This window comes from Sprattus sprattus (assembly GCF_963457725.1).
Source record: "Sprattus sprattus genome assembly, chromosome: 9".
NCBI lineage: Eukaryota > Metazoa > Chordata > Actinopteri > Clupeiformes > Clupeidae > Sprattus > Sprattus sprattus.
Genome location: NC_137928.1, coordinates 19343485 through 19353727, shown reverse-complemented (window position 1 = coordinate 19353727; position 10243 = coordinate 19343485).

Genomic DNA, 10243 nt, shown 5'->3' with positions numbered 1-10243 from the left:
TTGGCTTTACTGTAGCCACTGCACATGTTTTGATGTTACAATGTTAGTCGGCCCCGAGCCTTTGGTTGAGGCTATAACTGATATGTCAGAACAGTGTGTATAGTCTTTTTTTTTTTGTCTGGTGAGGGAGTTGGAGGTTCTGCTTTAGAACCTCATAATTTGTTCACAACTCACCATCTCAAGAAGCTAACGACGAAATGTTTTGGGAAAGAAGCAGCCTTTTCATTTCAGCCCACGCTAATTATAACTCTGTGCCGGCACTAAGTGTCTACGTGAGATGGAGCAGATCTTGACAAATAACTATTCAGACAAATAACTTCTACTAGAGTCACGCTTTTTGCCAAGAGCTTGACTTCTTTTTTTCGCTTTGAGGCATGGTGTTGAGGTGCAGACTGACGCCCTGGGCTGAGGGGCACAAAGCTTTGCCATCAGGACAAATTTGCAGTCCTGGATTGACCAGGCCATTTGCCTGCATGCGTCTGTCATCTCAGAGTTTACAAAGAGCCACGAGCACATGCGTGCTGCTCCTGCAACACGGACCACTGGAAGAACACTCAGCTGCCCCCCCTGCTGGTCAGCCTGAGCACCTGCCGCTGTTTCCAGACTTCAAAGACAAGATCCTTAGGCCGATGTGTTAAGTAAATGCTGCAAGAGATCCTGACAAGTCAAAAATTCCAGCCAGGGAAGGCGCGCCGCCCCTCAGTCATCCCAGCACTAAGCCCCCTTGCCTGCCTGCCTGCCTGTACGAGTGGCTTGGCCTCTGTCTGTGGACACTTCCCCCTGGCAAACATTCTGGCTCCACAAGAGCGGGCCAGCCCTCCCGTTCCTGTGGGGTGCTGGTGTGAGAGAGCGAGGTATCTGTCAAGGAAAATTGCGTGGTAACAAAAAGCTGTGATATTAATGATCATTGGTGTGTTCAAGTGTGTGTGTGTGTGTGTGTGTGTGTGTGTGTGTGTGTGTGTGTGTGTGTGTGTGTGTGTGTGTGTGTGTGTGTGTGTGTGTGTGTGTGTGTGTGTGTGTGTGTGTGTGTGTCAGTTCGGTTCAGTGCGGTTTCGCTGTGATGTAGGTGGTCCCTGCCTTTGTAAATATAAGAAGTGCTGAAACGCATTGTGTCAAAACATACAGGGCTTGAGGAGCAGCACTAATGAATGGGAGGTGCCATGGCCGTTTGTTTAAGGAAATGAGTCCTGATGACAGACAACGGCCTTAATGTGCAGGCCAGAACAACTCTGCCCCATAGTATACACACACACACACACACTCACGCACACACACACACACACTTACGCACACACACACACACAAACACACACTCACGCACACACTCACACACACACACACACACACACACACGTAACATTTAAGGAACATCCGTGTGTGTGCGTGTCTGTGTCTGTGTCTGTGTGTGTGTGTGTGTGTGTGTGTGTGTGTGTGTCTCATGCGCGCATGTTGCTTGAACAGCCCTTCTTCCATGCCCCAAGGGTTGCAGGGAAGCTATTGGAGCTTCTCCAAGTGGCAGCCAAACAGCGTGGGCCCGTTGAGTGCTGACAGACAGGGCATGCTAAAGACAGGAGTTAAGTGAATAATACATGCCCACACACACTCACACACACACTCACACAGTGCGCCTGCCCTGACTCATCACACATTCAGCAACAGCCTGGCAGGTCCCGTCATGGGAAAGCCAGCTATTTATTTAGCCCTATTTGTACCATTTCACTCCTGCAGCCTTTAATCCTCTGTGTAAGGCAGTGCACTATACCTTCAGCATCTATACCTTCCAGCTCAGGCAGATTCAAAGGGCTTTAAAGTTGTGCGTACTAATGTATGCATGCTTGAACGGATCTTTTCTTTTTTTTAAATGCGCTTTGCCCTACTTTACCACATATTCTTGTCCTTGAAAACAAAATTGGGATTAAAAGGACTGAAGATATTACACCAGAATAGTGACCCATCATTAGGTTTTGAGTTCCTATCTAAATTAAAGCATACACTCTTTATGTCCCTTCTATATGTCCCTTTGCCTCTGTATGGCTGTCATAGGGACTGTGTTTTTAGGGCAGAGCTGGTGTAGTTGTGCTGCTGTGGAGGTAGAGCTGGCTGTGGCTGGGCCTGCTGGGGCCAGGTGAGGAGAGACAAGCTCCAGCCTCATCACACTCACCTGAGCCTCTCTTTCAGTGAGCCATCAATCAACCTGACACACGCTCACTAGGACACACATACACAGAGGTACAACACATACACAAACACTCGAACAGTCACACTTACATCTCACCATTTCACTTTCTGCCTAGGGACCAGGACTCACTCACACATTACTTTCACTTGGTGGGATTTAGCTTTTTCTTAGAAATAGTTCGACTCCCACCCCCCCACCCCCCATTTCATACATGACCAGGCAGCAGTGACCACCATTGGTTCACCTCATCTGAAAAGTGACGTTTTAGAGTCTCTTTATAATTGATGACAGACTCGAGACACAGGCCGCGTTAAGGGAGAGCGAATGCATTTTCACCCTTAATGTGCAGAGAGAGACGTGGAGAGAGCATTACCCCCTCATTACAGGTTTCCCCCTGCACTCACGCTGACATCAGGGACTGAGCACAGTTTCACAGGGACCCTCTGGCCCTGCTGTCACCTCTGTCTCTCACTCTGGTTCTTTCTCCCACTTTCTCTCAGTCTCTCTCTCTCTCTCGCTCTCTCTCCCCATACCCATGTTGCTGTTGTCTAGAGTCACATTTTGTCTACCCACCCTTCCCTCTCTCCCCAACCATGCTCAATCCAGTCAAAACCTGATCAATCCAAGCGTCAACCCCCCCCAACACACACAAGCCCTGACTAAGGGAGTAAAGGCAATTGACTTTTGCGTGTCTCTTTTCTCCCATCGACTCAGGCAGCATAAAGGAGCTTGACTCTGCCATTTGTGTGCCCTGCCAGGCAAGGGATTAAATGTGTGAAAAGGAGGGGGAGGTTGTGGTGGTTGTGGTGGCGGGTGGGGAGTAGGGAGTAGGACAGGGGTGTGTGTTTTCGGTGCAGGTGTCACTCTGCAAACCGTGAGGAGTTACCCTTGGCAAGGCTCCAGTATGCCACTCACGCACCCTAACACACACACACACACACACACACACCTCCCCAGCCCTGGCTCTGCGTGTCAGTAGACAATGGCCTCCAGGGGCCGCCCAGACAATAGCGAGCATGAGAAGGAACTGGGAGAACACCTCCAAAGCAAACAGTGGCGTTTTCATTCTCGCGCTCGCCCGGGCCTGGCCGGGGAACACTTTTGTTCTCCTTTTGTGTCACCCCTGCACCGCTCCGCACCACTCTGTTCTACCCCATAAGTGGCGGCAACAGAGAAGAAACAACATAAAAGCGCACAGTGCGTCCACCCACAACAGGTGTCACATGAAGCGCTCGTCTGATGTATTGTCCGCAATTGTACCTCGCAAGCATATTTACCTTTCCCTCTTTATCCCTTTGGTTCTATTCCTTCTTTTATTTCCACCCTATCCTCCTGCTCCCACGCCACATTAGGCGATGGAAAGGAGAGTTTCCAATCACAGCCACAGCGCAGCAGTCTTTTAATATCCCACAGGAAGGCGCTGGCTGCTCTTTTGTCAGGGTGACGTACGTACGTGTGTGTGTGTGTGTGTGTGTGTTTGTGTGTGTGGGTTGGTGGATGGGATGGGGTTTCAGCCGTCTTTGTGTCGCTGGACAAATTGACACCACTCTGGGCTCTTCTGCATGTGTTTGCTTTCACTCAGCACTTACCACAGCCTGTTATGTACGAAAGGTGCTTTGGCTTTTTTCCCCTGCTCTTGCTTATATTATGAATGAGTATTAAAGCTTAGGTCATTGTTTTTGAATGAGGCAATAGGAATATTATACAGCAGACTGGGAATTACACCCTCTGACCAGCAGATGGCAGTCTGCACCATAGTTCTGCTAACTCCATCTCACTGGGTCTGAATCTTTCATTCTGTCAGTTGATGCTCTGCGAAATACCTCTATTCATGTCCTGGTGATTAATCTGTTGTCTGTTTAGTCTGTTGTTCTTTGTCTTATCTGACTTCCTATTTCTCTTTACAGTGTAATGTAATGTTCAGCAATCCATCATCTCTTTAGCACACTAAACACATATGCTGTGTTTCTGGTCTAACAGAGCCAACCCCTTGGCTCATGCATGAAGAAGTGCTCCTTGGTCATGCCTCTGCCATTGTGAACATGCTCCTCAGCTGCTTGGGAGGGATGGAATGGGTTAACAAAGTGAGTTTCCATTGTTGTTCACACTCCTGTCTTTGAGGAAAATGTGTGTGGACCCAAAGGCAGTTCTGGTTGTCACCCATCACTTTCCGCACAATCGCGTCGTCATATGCACACACAAACACACACATACATATATATACACACACCATTCTCCAAAGTAAAGGGTTTGATAAAGCCCTGTTAAAACTGGAGTCGCAGGCTGGAGAACTGAGTAGGCCAGGGCATCGCAGTGAGCGAGGGTAAACATGTTGCTAATTGCCACAAGTGTAGCCTCTCCCACTGTGGAGAGCCATACATCACACTGGGGGCAGCTTCGGCTTCAGCGGCGGAGTGATTGCAGAGATCCCAAAGCCTCTGATAATGAGACGGCAAACAGGATTATTGACACAGACACAAAGGGAGCGTTAGCAGGGGGTGTCTCAGCCAGCTATGTGAACAGAACTTACACGCACTCACCTACAGCCACGCTGGGAGGTACTCCATAGAGACAACAGACGCCAGCCAGGGGAAGAATGGGGCTCCTTGACCCTCTCCAGGGCTCCCAGACAGGGCCTCCTCTTAACATACCAGCCCAGTGGACTCAGCAGACATGCCCTGTTAACATCTGCGTACTGTACAACTGACTCCCGTTGTGGAATTGGAAGCTCCTCGTGTCCCTGGTCTCATATGGCTGTGAACTTTGTAACACTCTACAAGATTGGGTTAGTTTTACATCAGTGGGATACTGATGAAGACATGACGGGTCTGTGAATGGTTGGGATTAGATTTTATTCACCAGACACCAACACTGGCACAAGGGGTTCATAGAGTGTGATTTCATGGCTTGTATAGGCATTACAGTTGTTTTGAGAGGGCCTGTAAGCCTCAGATTTTGCCTAAGTTCTGGGGTGCTTGCAAAATTCTTTATCCTATTTCTGCAAACAAGTCATAGCCCTGTGTGTTGGAACTCCACACGTTAGCTTCAAAAAGAAGTTCAGAACGATAGTCGGTTAATTGGCTTTTCATCCGTGACCCACTTTTTTTGGGGGGCTGGGAGCTCAGGCCTGGGCTCCCCCGTTGTGCTCCCCTGGTCATGTGTCCAATTACGGACTGGAGCCGGGGACCTTGTGGGGGGATGGGCGTGGGCTGTGTCCTCTGATTGCTGTGCTGTGTCTAATTACCCTCCTCCTCCTCCTCTCGAGCAAGCGACGAGGTGCCGAGGTGTCGGTGACGTGCTCGTCCTGCCCTGTCGAGCCCTGTCCACTCTGTTGAGTATCACAGGCGCCACTCGTGGACCCATCTTAATCGGTGCCGGCCATCTTCACAGACAGAGGGCGCTGTCTACCAGGTCACCCCCTCCTCACTCAAACCAAATGCTAGCGTGGACATGGACAATAGCTCACACAAAAAAAAACTTCAGTCTTTGTCTTATAGTTGTTTGCTCCAATATTCGACTAGGGGCCTTAAATGCTTGAAGCAACAGCTGTTGTTAAGTTTAGTTGGTTAAGCTTGTCTAGATCTGCTGTGCATAGCTCTGTTGAGACTCTTGAGACAGCCATTAACTCTGCAAATACAGACTCGGGAAAGTCCTCGTCTTTACCGTCCCCGTGAAGTTTGCTGTTTACTCAGACTGGGTGTCTCAGTCAGAGGTTTGTTATTTCGGAGTGTTAAACCTCTGTACTCAATAACAAGGAGAGACTCCACATACAACACTTTCACACCGAGAGCCCAGAGACTAAGAGGTTGCCTACAGGGTCCCTAGAGATTAAGAGGTAACAGAACTGGCAAACAAGAACCAACAAATAATCAGTCAGCACTCGGTGATCTACGCGTGCCCAAGGAAGAATGCCTGAAAAGCCAAAGGGTCGAGGTTCGCTACACTGACCTTTGACTCATAATTTGTCATGACGGGGGAAAAGGCAGCGTCCGAAGCGTGCAACCAACTACCAGTGTCATACTGCCAGAGTGCTTTGTTTGGATTTGGGACAGAGACGTCAGTGACAGGTTGTTGTGAGGCCCCATTCACACACTTAGTCATGTTTGCTTGTTTTTTAGTGATTTTTTTTCATTGTTGGCTCTCCTCTGACAAAGGGATAAAAATGACGGCGAGTCACGCAAAGGCACGGCCATCGTCTCCCCTTGTTCAGCTCCTGGTTGGCCACTGCCAAGCTCCCTTTGGTCTCTGTGTAATCCCTGTGTGTATTGATGGTTCAATTACCACAGGTCAATATTTACCCTAAGCCACATCTGAGCTCCACTCCTCACCTAGGCGGCTAAAGGGAATTGTTTTATACAGCGGAGGCCAAGCTTGCCCAACTGCCAAACGCAGGATGGGTGTTAACTCAGCGCCGGGTGAAAGCCTTGGGATTCCACACACACACACGCACACACACACAGGCTGTCACCAGAACAAAAGGAATTCTGCGGTCTCAGCCTTGTGCATACATCGCTCTCTCTCTTTCTCACACACTCACACACACACATACACACACCTTCATACACAGCATGTAGACAAATACAGGCAGAAGCTATGAGAATAATCTGCAGAGCAAACAAGGGAGTGGAGCAACCAGGCTTTATTGCAATGCAGAGCTGTGAGGCCCTGTCTGACTCGCTTTACAAAGCCGTGTATTTTAGTGTGTTATTTGCTGCTGGTTTGTGTGTTTAGCTGTGTATTTCCCCATCAATGGCTCATCTGGTCAAAATCTCCTTCTTGTTTTATTATATTTGGTTTTATAATTACTTAGAAAATGATCGGTTGTGATGGGAAGTTTTGTTTCTCTGAAAGCTGTGCCTCTTTTGACTTCAAAATTGACAGTTTCTCTTCAATATTCTATCTTTTTTTTCTTTCATCTTTATGGCCAATGTTATGACCCTGAAGAAATTGTTATTATTAGTTGGAGCTTAGTTCAGTAATGTGTTTAAGTAATTTGATCGCCATTGCATGTTATGCAACACAATGATGGATGCTGTTTTCACACAGGGCATCTCAGAGTGCAGTGTTTTTGTTTGCCTCTGGGTGTCACTGCCTGTCCTTCAGGCGGTCTCTCAGCACATTACTCAGAGCTGGGAATGTAAGCTGACAATATGGCCCCACTCAGGGGGATATACAACCCTGGCACCCACTCTAGAGGCGTGGTCCTTGGGGGCTCATTCTTGGTCCTAGACCTTATAGACCTTGTTTCCATTTGTCATTCCAACACAAGTATCCTCAAAAACTGTTGTTTTGCGGTGAGCGGATTCGCATGGGGAATTGCCAACACCCTGTTTCATCTGATAAACAAGATATTTCTTTCTGATTCTCATCTCCCAGAGTTAGAATTCAGTATTATAGAGAACAGGTTCTCACTCTGAAACCGTGTGACCTGAGTCATCTCCATGGAGATGTGAGAGGTTGTCTGGGGGCTCATGACAGTGGTGACGACCTCCTGTCCTGTCCTGTCCTGACCTGACCTATCCTATCTTATACCGTCCTGTCCTGCCCTGTCCTAATGCAACATGGATGTGTAGCAGACCAGTGCTGAAGGACCAGTGCTGATCACCGTAGGCTCTCAAAGCTCATTTAAATTCAATAAAGGCCTTCAGTCCAGGTCCCCAAGCAGTTACACAAGGTGTGTGCCTGTTTGTGTGTGTGTGTAAGAGTGTGTTTTTGTGTGTGTGTGTGTGTGTGTGTGTGTGTGTGTGTGTGTGTGTGTGTGACCGTATTTATCGTTATGTGTAATTTATTCATGAGTAAGGATGTAGGTGTAGTGAATCACTTGCTGTTTTTTTTTGTATAGTTTGTTTGTGCGTATGTGTTTAGTTTGTAATTGCTCAGTGTTGTTAAGGTTGCCTAGTTGAGTTGAGGTATTTGGTTTGTTTGAATTGGGACAGTTCCTTCCTTTGTAGATTACATATGCCCCCACTCTCTCTCTCTCTCTCTCTCTCTCTCTCTCTCTCTCTCTCTCTCCTTCTTTCCTTCTCTCTCTTTTTCTCTCTGTCTCTCATGCCTCACCTCTGGGGACCATCATGCTTACACTGTTGTGTAGGTCGAAGGTCAGCTCTTCGCTCCAAATGAAGAGGAACGTGTGGAATTAGTCCTGCTATGCTCTGAGGCCGCCCTCCTAACTGGTCATGTCCCCTGGGCATCTGGTATTCTCCGTGCCAGCCCTGCCACACTTTGTCATCCTTCCCTTATCTCTGCATTCCAGCCCCATCAGATTTCCAGTTCCGGGGAAGGCCAAAAGCCAAGCGGAAGAAGGGTGAATGATGTCCTGATTAAGGGCACGAGAGCCACCAAAAGGTCATTGTCATCTGATTCTACTCTACGTCGTTCCGACACTGAGATGTGCATTTGAAATAATTTTGAGGTGTGTTTGTTGTTGTCCCTGGTATTGACATGTGTCCTAACTAGGGCTGGGCAACGATTAAACATTTGAATCGCATGATTTCCCTGATTAATCACGATTAATCGCATTTCTATACGCAAAATGCAATAATCAATTCAAAAGTAGTGTACAGCGCACTTTTATTTTAAATGTTCTGCCATATGAACAAAAGTGCCACAACATTTGTTGTGCAAACACTTAACATCAGCATTTTTTATATAGTAGCAGTTTAATAAAATAAATACTGAAACAATGTTATCAAAACAAATACAAAACTAAAGCTTATTGCCACTGCCAGGGCATTAATGTTTAGAGTGTGGTGAAGCACCAAAAAGTTGTGTTGACAATATTACAACTCAATTCCATGTACTTGATGGCTTGTTTCCCTGTAATGTAACTAACCAGCCTGGTTATGACTTTGTTTCTGCCATATCTCTTTTGATTTTGCATTGTTGGCTGACGTTTGTAGTTCGCTAGTTAATGGCAACTCCCCATGCTAGATAACGATAGCTAGCACATTCAAATTAGTTAGCTTAACTTATCGGGAGCCGGGAGGACAGGCGATATCATTGCACAACAAGCTCAAATTCATATTTTCTATAGTTGATTTTCTTGTCATCCTGATGTGATCTTAATGATGGATGGACAGGCAAGGCTAGCCAGCTGCTTAGCTGTTGCTAACATCATTCAGAGACAACGAACCTCTAGATTCTAGCTAACAGCTGACCGGTTAACGCCCACTGACGTCAACCTTTGCTGGAGGTGATGCATAGGCAATGAATCGCCACATTATTTCGTGACGTTAAGCTTTCGTGTATCTGTGTTAACTTGCGTGTGGTCAACTTTTCAAGTATGTCTATGCCCTTCTCCAGCGCTCTGTTCCGTTGTCCATACCCTCCGTACCTACCATCCTTAGTGTGAGTATGTAGGGTGTTCCGTTTTCCGATTTCCCATTTCCGCGTCGAAAAGAAGTATACCCAAAGGACCCGTATCTGTACTCATAACGGTCAAAACGCTGAGTGTGGAACCAGGGTACACTCTCCACACTCAACGGCTGCCATCTTGTCAACGTAGCGGAAGAGGCGGACCCAGGCAGAGCCGCTCAGCTCGAAAAAGACGAACGCGGGGCTTGTCGCGATCGTAATTTCCGGTAAGTGCACCACGGAGTATTAGATTTGGAACAGCACTCACCTGCTGAGAATCTGCGTACCTAGTGAGTGTGTACTGTGTACTGCGTATAAGTATAGTTACGGTAGGTACGGTAGGTAGGGAAAATGGAACACAGCGCAGGTTTGTTTATCTGCTCATTCTTTTCTTTTCCGGTTCCGCATCAGTCAGCAGCAGACTTTTACAAAATAAAAGACAATAATAAAATAAATAATAAAACCTGCGTTAACGTGCGATAAAATGATTGTCAGCGCTAATTAATTGATGAATTTACGCGATAATAGCGCGTTAACTTGCCCAGCCCTAGTCCTAACCCATTCTGAGCATGGCGAGGGGTGGACAGGCGATCAAGTACATGGAAGGCGATCAAGTACCTGGAATTGAGTTGACACCACTGTTGAGCCTTCTGCAGGTGTTGTGGGCCGAATTTAACAAAACACTGCTGAAGGAAAGTGCCCACTTGATAA